The 8284-nt window shown below is 30.7% G+C and overlaps 1 long non-coding RNA gene across 1 annotated transcript; it reads left to right on the forward strand.

The window, feature by feature from the left end:
- The first annotated feature begins 4156 nt into the window (after positions 1-4156).
- On the forward strand, positions 4157-5866 carry LOC134253843 (uncharacterized). The gene is made up of 3 exons (XR_009989177.1): positions 4157-4185; positions 5517-5582; positions 5812-5866. It is a non-coding gene; the product is annotated as an uncharacterized LOC134253843 (long non-coding RNA).
- The last annotated feature ends 2418 nt before the right edge of the window (positions 5867-8284 follow it).

The raw sequence follows: 8284 nt of genomic DNA on the forward strand, positions 1-8284 counted from the left end.
AAGAAATTTAAGTTCAGAAAGTTCTATCAATTTTTCCTTAAATTCATTGATTTGTCTAAAAAAAAATGCTGTATTTTATTTTTTTAACAAATTAATCAAAGGTGAAGAAAACTGTACATTCCTAAATATTATAAAATTTAGTAACTGATATTTGTTTTCTTTTAAAACTGCAGGTTCAATTATAATGTAAGAAATAAAATTCATTGGAGACGAAAGCAAATTGAAAATGAGAGGGGGGGGGCAAAATGAAACAGATAAAAAACATTTTCAAACCTACAAAAAAAAAACTTGATAAGCAAAGAAGGGGGAAGGGGGGGGGGCGAAAATCCTATGTCGTGGGTGGGGGGGGGGATCAAACTTCTTTTGATACCATACTTGTTTTCAAAACACTATCACTTACCCTTTTTTGACCTGTACGCACTGCATGTAACTTTTGAAAGTCGGGGGGGGGGGGGGGGGGGGGCTCCCCCACGGTTCCGACACCTACGAAATGAGCACACAATTTGTATATTGTCTTCCTATTTTGTTTAAATTTAAAAATAACATTTCGTGTTTACTCTATGTAAATCTTAATATCAACTTAAATATTTTTTTTTAAATCATAATTTGTGGAAAGTCAATATGTTATATACATCTTTGTTTTATGCATTCATCACAGGTATTTGTGGACAGGAACCCCCCCCCCCCCCCCTTATTCAATCCCGGGGCTTATTAGAATTTTTTTTCAAAAATTATATTCATAACTCTTATTCATCATGTGTACAAAATGAAAAAATCGCCAAAAACCCAAAACAATCGTTCCACAAAAAAAAAAAAAAATACCCCACTATACATTATAAGAGAGATTCTCCCTTATAATGTATAGTGGGGTATTTTTTTGTGGAGCGATTGTTTTAGGGTTTTGACGATTTTTTCATATTGTACACATGATAAATAAGAGTAATAAATATAATTTTTGAAAAAAAAATGTCCAATAAGCCCCGGGATTGAATATCGGAGGGGGAGGGTCCTGTCCACAAGTACCTGTGACATTCATCATATAGCGAGCCGAAATCATCTTGCTTTTGAATATATATAATTAATGTTATATAAAGTATTCAGTATAGTTTGGTTCTTAGTAGATAGTTTTTTTATGTGCTAACAAATGCTTTAAGATAAATGTGTTAATTCAGATTTTAAGAATTTATTTTCTTGCAATAAATAAAAGAGGGGCCCTATTGTTTGAGAAAATTAGACATAAAATAACCCAATTTTATTCCTCCATTATGCAAATGTGATGGATTTCCTCTACTGTCTTCAAAATATAAAATTTAAAAAACATGCTAAAAAATTTACAAATCTTTACATATTTGGAACAAATGACTTGTAGATGAAATGGTAATGGTCAAAATGGGAATCCCTGATATATATTTTATTCATTACTTCCTGCAAAATGCTTTTTAAAACAATATCTGCACAGTATTCATCATCTATAATTCAAGAAGAAAATAGACATTCACGTTCTGGTATTATTCGTAATATGGTCGGTATTTGTCATTAACAAAAATGAACTCATTGTACATTGCAGGGTTTTTAAAATAGAAGGCTTATTGATAGCTTAACCACAGTCATTTTCTTGGAACTCGAATATCAATATTTTAGTACGATATATCAGAAGCATATGGATTGTTAATTCATAGTTATCCTTCAGTTACAACTCGAGAGTTTATAGCTTTTAAAGCGGACAGAATGACAGAAATCCTGCTTCTTGCCGTTTTGCTCACAGGGTTCCAGTCCTTTCGTGTGTTTTTTTTTTAAATCTATGCATTTTCCCATAAAAATTAAAGTTCACAACTGAAACATATTTCGCTGCAAGAAAAGAACATTCTTTTTTTAACGTTAAAATTCTTGTTCCTTTTAACCTCAAAATCCTGTTTCTTTTTACGTCAAAATTCTTGTTTCTTTTACGTCAAAATTCTTGTTTCTTTTTCCGTCTGAATTCTCTTTCTTGTAAAAAAAAAAATGGAAATAATTGCACGTTAAATTTTGCTGTTACAATGCATGTGAAGATCATGTACAGAGAGCATTATTCAGTTGCAGGACATTGACGTGTTATTTTGGGGATTTATGTGCCGAATGTCACCTGACTTTAGGATTCACCACTTGACAAATCAGGCAAAAATAGCACACTCAATAACGAACTATGGACATGTCTTTCTAGTACTCATAAATTCAGATTCCTCCATTGACCAGATTTGGGTTAGATTTGCATATGTTCATGGACTGATGATCGGATCACATATGTTATTGTTATACATGTACATGAAATTAGATCCTAGATCTATTACATGCGCATACTTATGCATACATGCGAGACAGACAGACATGCTACATGTATGTACAATTTAATTAAAATCAGGTTTCTTAAATCCGCGCCGTATTCACTCTTCTTACGCAGAGTGAATACGGCGCGGATCTAAGAAGCCTGATTTTAATTAGATTGATGCTATATACTGCTCACTTCAACAACACACACACACCACATCCCACATAACCCCATCCCACCTGTGATTGACAATGACTGAGTGTAAATAAACGATTTTCTCTTTTATTAAAATGAGTTAAATTCTAATATTATAATATTTACTCTCAACAAAACACCGGGGATACCAATCAAAAGTCATCGGTAACGATTAAGTTTTTGCTGACAAAATTCTCAGACGAACAAACAGACGGATAGACAGGGCAACAATATATGCATTCCCAAATCATAGAATCAGAATTAATTAAGTATATATACCTGTAATAAAACAGGCTTCCAGAGTATTTTGGTCACTCTTTATTTATGGATATTTATATTAATGCAAACTTTGTGGTTAATGATCATCGGTCAGAATCAGACAGACATACGGATTATGGTTTGTTACTTGTCCTGTCGTCATTGTTTTCTGTATAAATACCCAATGGAGACTTGCACAGACGGATTATTGAACGGAAGACGTGTTATTTTATGCACCGTTATCGAAGATTTGGAAGCATATAGTTTTTGGACTGTCCGTATTTATATTTGTTAATCTGCTTGTCCACAAAAAATTTAATCCTGACCATCGAATGATTGGTACAAGTTCCTTCAGATTTCACATATTGCAAGACCTTATTAATTTTTTATACCAACATATTTGACCTATTAACCTTGAGCTTGAACGAGTATTGATTAATCTTTGATAGACATAAAAAAATATATTGTAACGCAATATACGTGTACGAAAATTCTTAATTTTGAGATAAGAAGTATTAATACCAATTCTACGTAAATATCAAAATGACGTGGCCACGCGATGTCTTCGATTCAGCTAATTTTTTTCTTACTGAAACTTCAATGAATGAAAAGATTGACTATATGAAAGAAAGCATGGTAGTTTATCCGGTTGCCATGGAAACGGGACTAGAAGGTGTAAATTATAGTGGATTTTGCTATTTATCAATAATATCAAAAAAATATTTACTAGACAAAGCTGTTTATGTTCATATTTTTTTATATCCTTCATGACAATCAAAACTATGTAAAAAATAGCCAAGGTCACAAAAATTTTACAATTTCTAATTTTCTGATGCCCAAAAAGTGAATAATTAGTCCTCGTTACCTCCCTTGTTAGACTTAATATTTAAAGACTTTGACAAGTGATGTGAAAATTCTAGTAGGGAGATTTAGATTCAAGAAATGCTATTTTGCAAATATCATTTAAAACATTTATGGGTAAATGAAAAATAAACGTTTTATTACACTTTAAAGTTGGTCTAAATGTGCTTTTTCTCTATCCGAGTTATTTCCCTTGTTGGAGCTCTTCGGCATTGAAGAATACAAAATGTGTAAATTGTAAACAAGATGGCAGACAATGAAATCTGCAGTTTTTCTTCTTGTTTTGAAACATCTTGTTCAGGAAAATTCTACCTCAAGAGACTCAGAATTTGATGAAAAACAGTTGACATAGTTGGGATAATCTTTAAGAAAAGCCAAAGGGTTGATCTGGACATGATGAGTATTACACGTATAGCTACTCGTAGAAAAGAAAATATGAGGAAATCAGGGTGGTATGGGGGCGAAGGCCGAGAGGATTTTAGCTGTTCCCTTCAAGATGTCCTTGAAATAGAGATTGAGAGATAAATGCAGTGGTGGTAGTCCCTGACCGATCCCAATTACAATGTGTAAGTATTTTTTTATTCATAATTCTATTCAGGTATCACATGTACCTGTGTGTACCTGCATGGTAACTGATACTCGAGATTCCTCTGACTCTAACCCCCGCTTTTATATTGTGACTTGTGCGCACAAGCTACAATATAAAAGCAGGGGTTAGAGTCAGAGGAATCTCGGATTAGGTAACTGACTGTATAATGAAATATAAGACAAAAAAACAAACAAAACCATGAAAACTTGGATGCACAGTTGCACATATTACATGTACTTGACATTGAATCAAATACTACTGTGCAATATATGTTTTGGGTACTGGTATTTTATTTTCTATAAAATTCAGTATATTTGAAGAAAATTGTTTGTATGAATTTATTTTTCCAAATTATAATATGCTTATGTCCAATCTATTTTTACAAACACGATTTATAGAAATCATACCTCGGAAATATTAAACCTTTGACTTCTGACAATGATAACTGAATAGTGTGTTAGATTTTTTGAAATTTTATGCAATATCAGGACTGTAGAATATTTTAAATAATTGATTAAAAAAGTGTAAGTGTAAAATTATGAAAGTACACACAGATTTACAAATGCTAATAGTGTTCTCTAAGATCTAAGTACATATACTTTGTCATACTATTGTGAAATCATTTTTAGGACCTTGATACAATGAATTTATTTGCTCTGCAAGGTGATGTATTGTAAAGTAGGAAAAGAAATCTATCTAAGGGTGTTAGAATATGGCAACTCCATTTGTACTTTCCAAGATGCAGCTTTCTGTCTCATAATTTTATTTTACTGATCACTGTTTTTCAGCTATATATTGCAGGCATATCAATCTTGCACACATTTTAAATATGAATAGTTTTAGTTTGACAATATTGATCTGTACAGATGAGATCAGTCTGATGCTGTGTACTTTACATGTCAAGGACATATTGTACAAATTAAAAATAGTCGCATTAAAGAACAAAATAAATTATACCACATTACGTTAGTATCCATAAAACATGTATGTTTTTATTACAATTAATTTATGATTATATTAATACAATTTATTTTCCACTTTAGAAATTATTTTTTGTCAAATTCATTTCTACTCTTAGTCTCTACATATCTGGTGATTTGTCCAAACTGCAGAAAAGCTTTATATGTAAATTGAAAAAAAAATGCTTGATGACAACATTAAATCCACTCCTTTATCAATGATTCCTCTTGATTCAGAAAACTTTCAGGATAACATGTAAATATAAGGTACATGTAATATATATATGATGTTCAGGATTTTAACCCAAACTTTCAAATTAAAAAAATAATTTTAAATTGATCATTGCAGCCCTTGCAAGATTTTCCTAATGAAGATTCTCAGGATTACAGATCCTCTAGCAAGGAGACCACACAGGTACATGTAGTGTGTATTAAGTTGCATGGATTCATGGTGACTTAATTAAGACATGATTGCCACAACAATGCATAAAGGGAGATAATAATGTTTATAGGTTGAAAATGTATATGTTTTATAACAAAATTTTAAGATTCCAGTTTTAAGTTTTTGAAACAATTTTTAAATGATTTTTTATCCACAGTGACCAAAAATTAATGTTATTTTTTTTTAATTTTCATGTGAACAGATAGAGATGACCAGAGCAGAGGATATACAGCCCCCCCCCCCCCAAAAAAAAAAAAAATTCACACTGGACTGGAAGTAAATATTACATGAAAAATACAAAGTAGGAAAAATAACAGAAAGAAAAGAGGATCCAGTAAAAGTTGTCACTGGTGCAATATGGACATAGAGAGGGTTTTCTAATGATCATTACTAAAATCCACAGCAAATTAATACTGCAAGGCTGAGCTACTTTTCAAACTTACATAAAAGGACATAAAGAAATGTGAATTTGAGGAAACCAAGCTTACATCAAATGAGAGAATATGAAGGAACAAATTTTAGCAAAATCTTTTTTTAAGCAGGGCATCTGTTTTCCTTAGAGAATATGTGTATTCTAAATTGATTTCTCGTATTTTCAAAAAATGTCACTGTTTAAGTGAAGCATACCTTCCAATTTATGTCTTGTTTATTTTTTTCTATAAAAGCAGTTTTATGCAAAGCAGTTTCTTCCCTTTTTATATCCCCTCTCTGCAGGAGAGGTGGTATACTGATTTATTATATACCCCCACATGGGCTCACAAATTTAGAGTTTTATATTGGCAGGCTTCACACAGTATGTTATGTATGATTAGAATATATATGAATACATTTTAACAAAACTGAGAACAAGATTAATTGTGAAATACTGATTCCCCCATACATTGCAGCTTATGTCAAGACTCCCACGAGGTATCCCAAGAAAGGTCTTGCCACAAGTAAAACACCTGTGAAATATGAAAATCTAGTCCAACTTCAAAAGTTGTGGTTAAGGTTAAAGTTTTTTTAAGTGGGTCAATGTCTAAGGTCAAGGTCAAATTGTTAAAAATATTTATACCCATTAAAAGAACAAAGTATACATGTAACTGATCATCTGAATATGCTGATAAGCAATGTGGTAATAAAAATTAAGTCCACAATATTTAGCATATAAGGTCATTTATACAAGTTTGGCTGCCTTCCCCCAACAGACTAACTAAAATTCAAAACTTTTTTTACATTGCAAGACAGGATGTTTTTTTTTTATCCATCTTATCTTGTCAACAAATATTATGAAATTTTCTGGGAAAAAGATTTTACAACCTACCTAACGAGGCGACTAAATAATTTTACCCTGAGCTGGGAGACTAGGGCAAACAAACATTATAATCAAGATGGTCTTGCCAACTTGTTTTGACATAATATTGTCTGACCTACTTTCATATTTTCATAAAATACTTTCATATCATTTATTAAATATGAGTTTGCCTTTTTACTCTATTATACATTTTAAAAAATTAACCATAAAACAATTGTTTTGAATTTGAACATATTTTAGTGAATAAATCAAAAGGATTGGACACAAATACAGGCCATTAAAAGATTTGTAAGAATTTTTGGAAACTCACTTGCTTTATTTCATATCAAAAGGATTGGACACAATTACAGGCCATTAAAAGATTTGTAAGAATTTTTGGAAACTCACTTGCTTTATTTCATATTTAGATTAAAATAACTAGAAGCCTGATTTGTTTCCATGGCAACATTTTAATTTACCTGTCACTGAGTTAATTTCAGAAGTTCTATTTAATTATTCAAAAGAAATTTATATTAAATACTTGACATATATTCATACTACATAACAATTTGTTCAGTTTGGTAAAACATGTTCTTAGTTGATCTTCTCTGTCATTTGTGATTAATGGAGGAGGGGGGGGGGTCATTCATGCAATAATTTCTAGAAAGCTGTACATTTACCAATTAATTTATTAATTTTTTTTTATTCTCACAAAACATTAGAATATAAAGTTTATTTAATGATACATGTTTACAAATATATCGGTTGTCAAAATGGTGAAAAATTTCATTGAATATATATGACTAAAAAAGTCACTTTTGGCAAATTTCCAATTTTCATGCAATAATTTCTTGAAAGTTTTTGATTTACCCTTTAATTTTTTTTATTCTCAGAAAACCTTAGAATATATAGTTTATTTAATGATACATGGTTACAAATATATCAGTTGTCAAAATGGTGAAAAATTTCATTGAATATGGCTAAAAAAGTCAATTTTGGCAAATTTCCAATTTTCATGCAATAATTTCTAGAAAGTTTTTGATTTACCCATTATTTTTTTTTATTTCATAAAACCTTAGAATATATAGTTTATTTAGTGATACATGGTTACAAATATATCAGTTGTCAAAATGGTGAAAAATTTCATTGAATATGACTAAAAAGTCAATTTTGGCAAATTGCCAATTTTCATGCAGTAATTTCTAGAAAGTTTTTGATTTACCCATTAATTTTTTTTATTCTCATAAAACCTTAGAATATATAGTTTATTTCATGATACATGGTTACAAATATATCAGTTGTCAAAATGGTGAAAAATTTCATTGAATATGACTAAAAAATACAAATTTGGCAAATTGCCAATTTGCTAACAACCTTAATGCTGCAATGAAAATTCGCTTAA

The sequence above is a fragment of the Saccostrea cucullata genome, unplaced genomic scaffold (assembly GCF_032062105.1).
Source record: "Saccostrea cucullata isolate Sc308-1 unplaced genomic scaffold, CSIRO_AGI_Scuc_v1 ctg1415, whole genome shotgun sequence".
Taxonomy (NCBI): domain Eukaryota; kingdom Metazoa; phylum Mollusca; class Bivalvia; order Ostreida; family Ostreidae; genus Saccostrea; species Saccostrea cuccullata.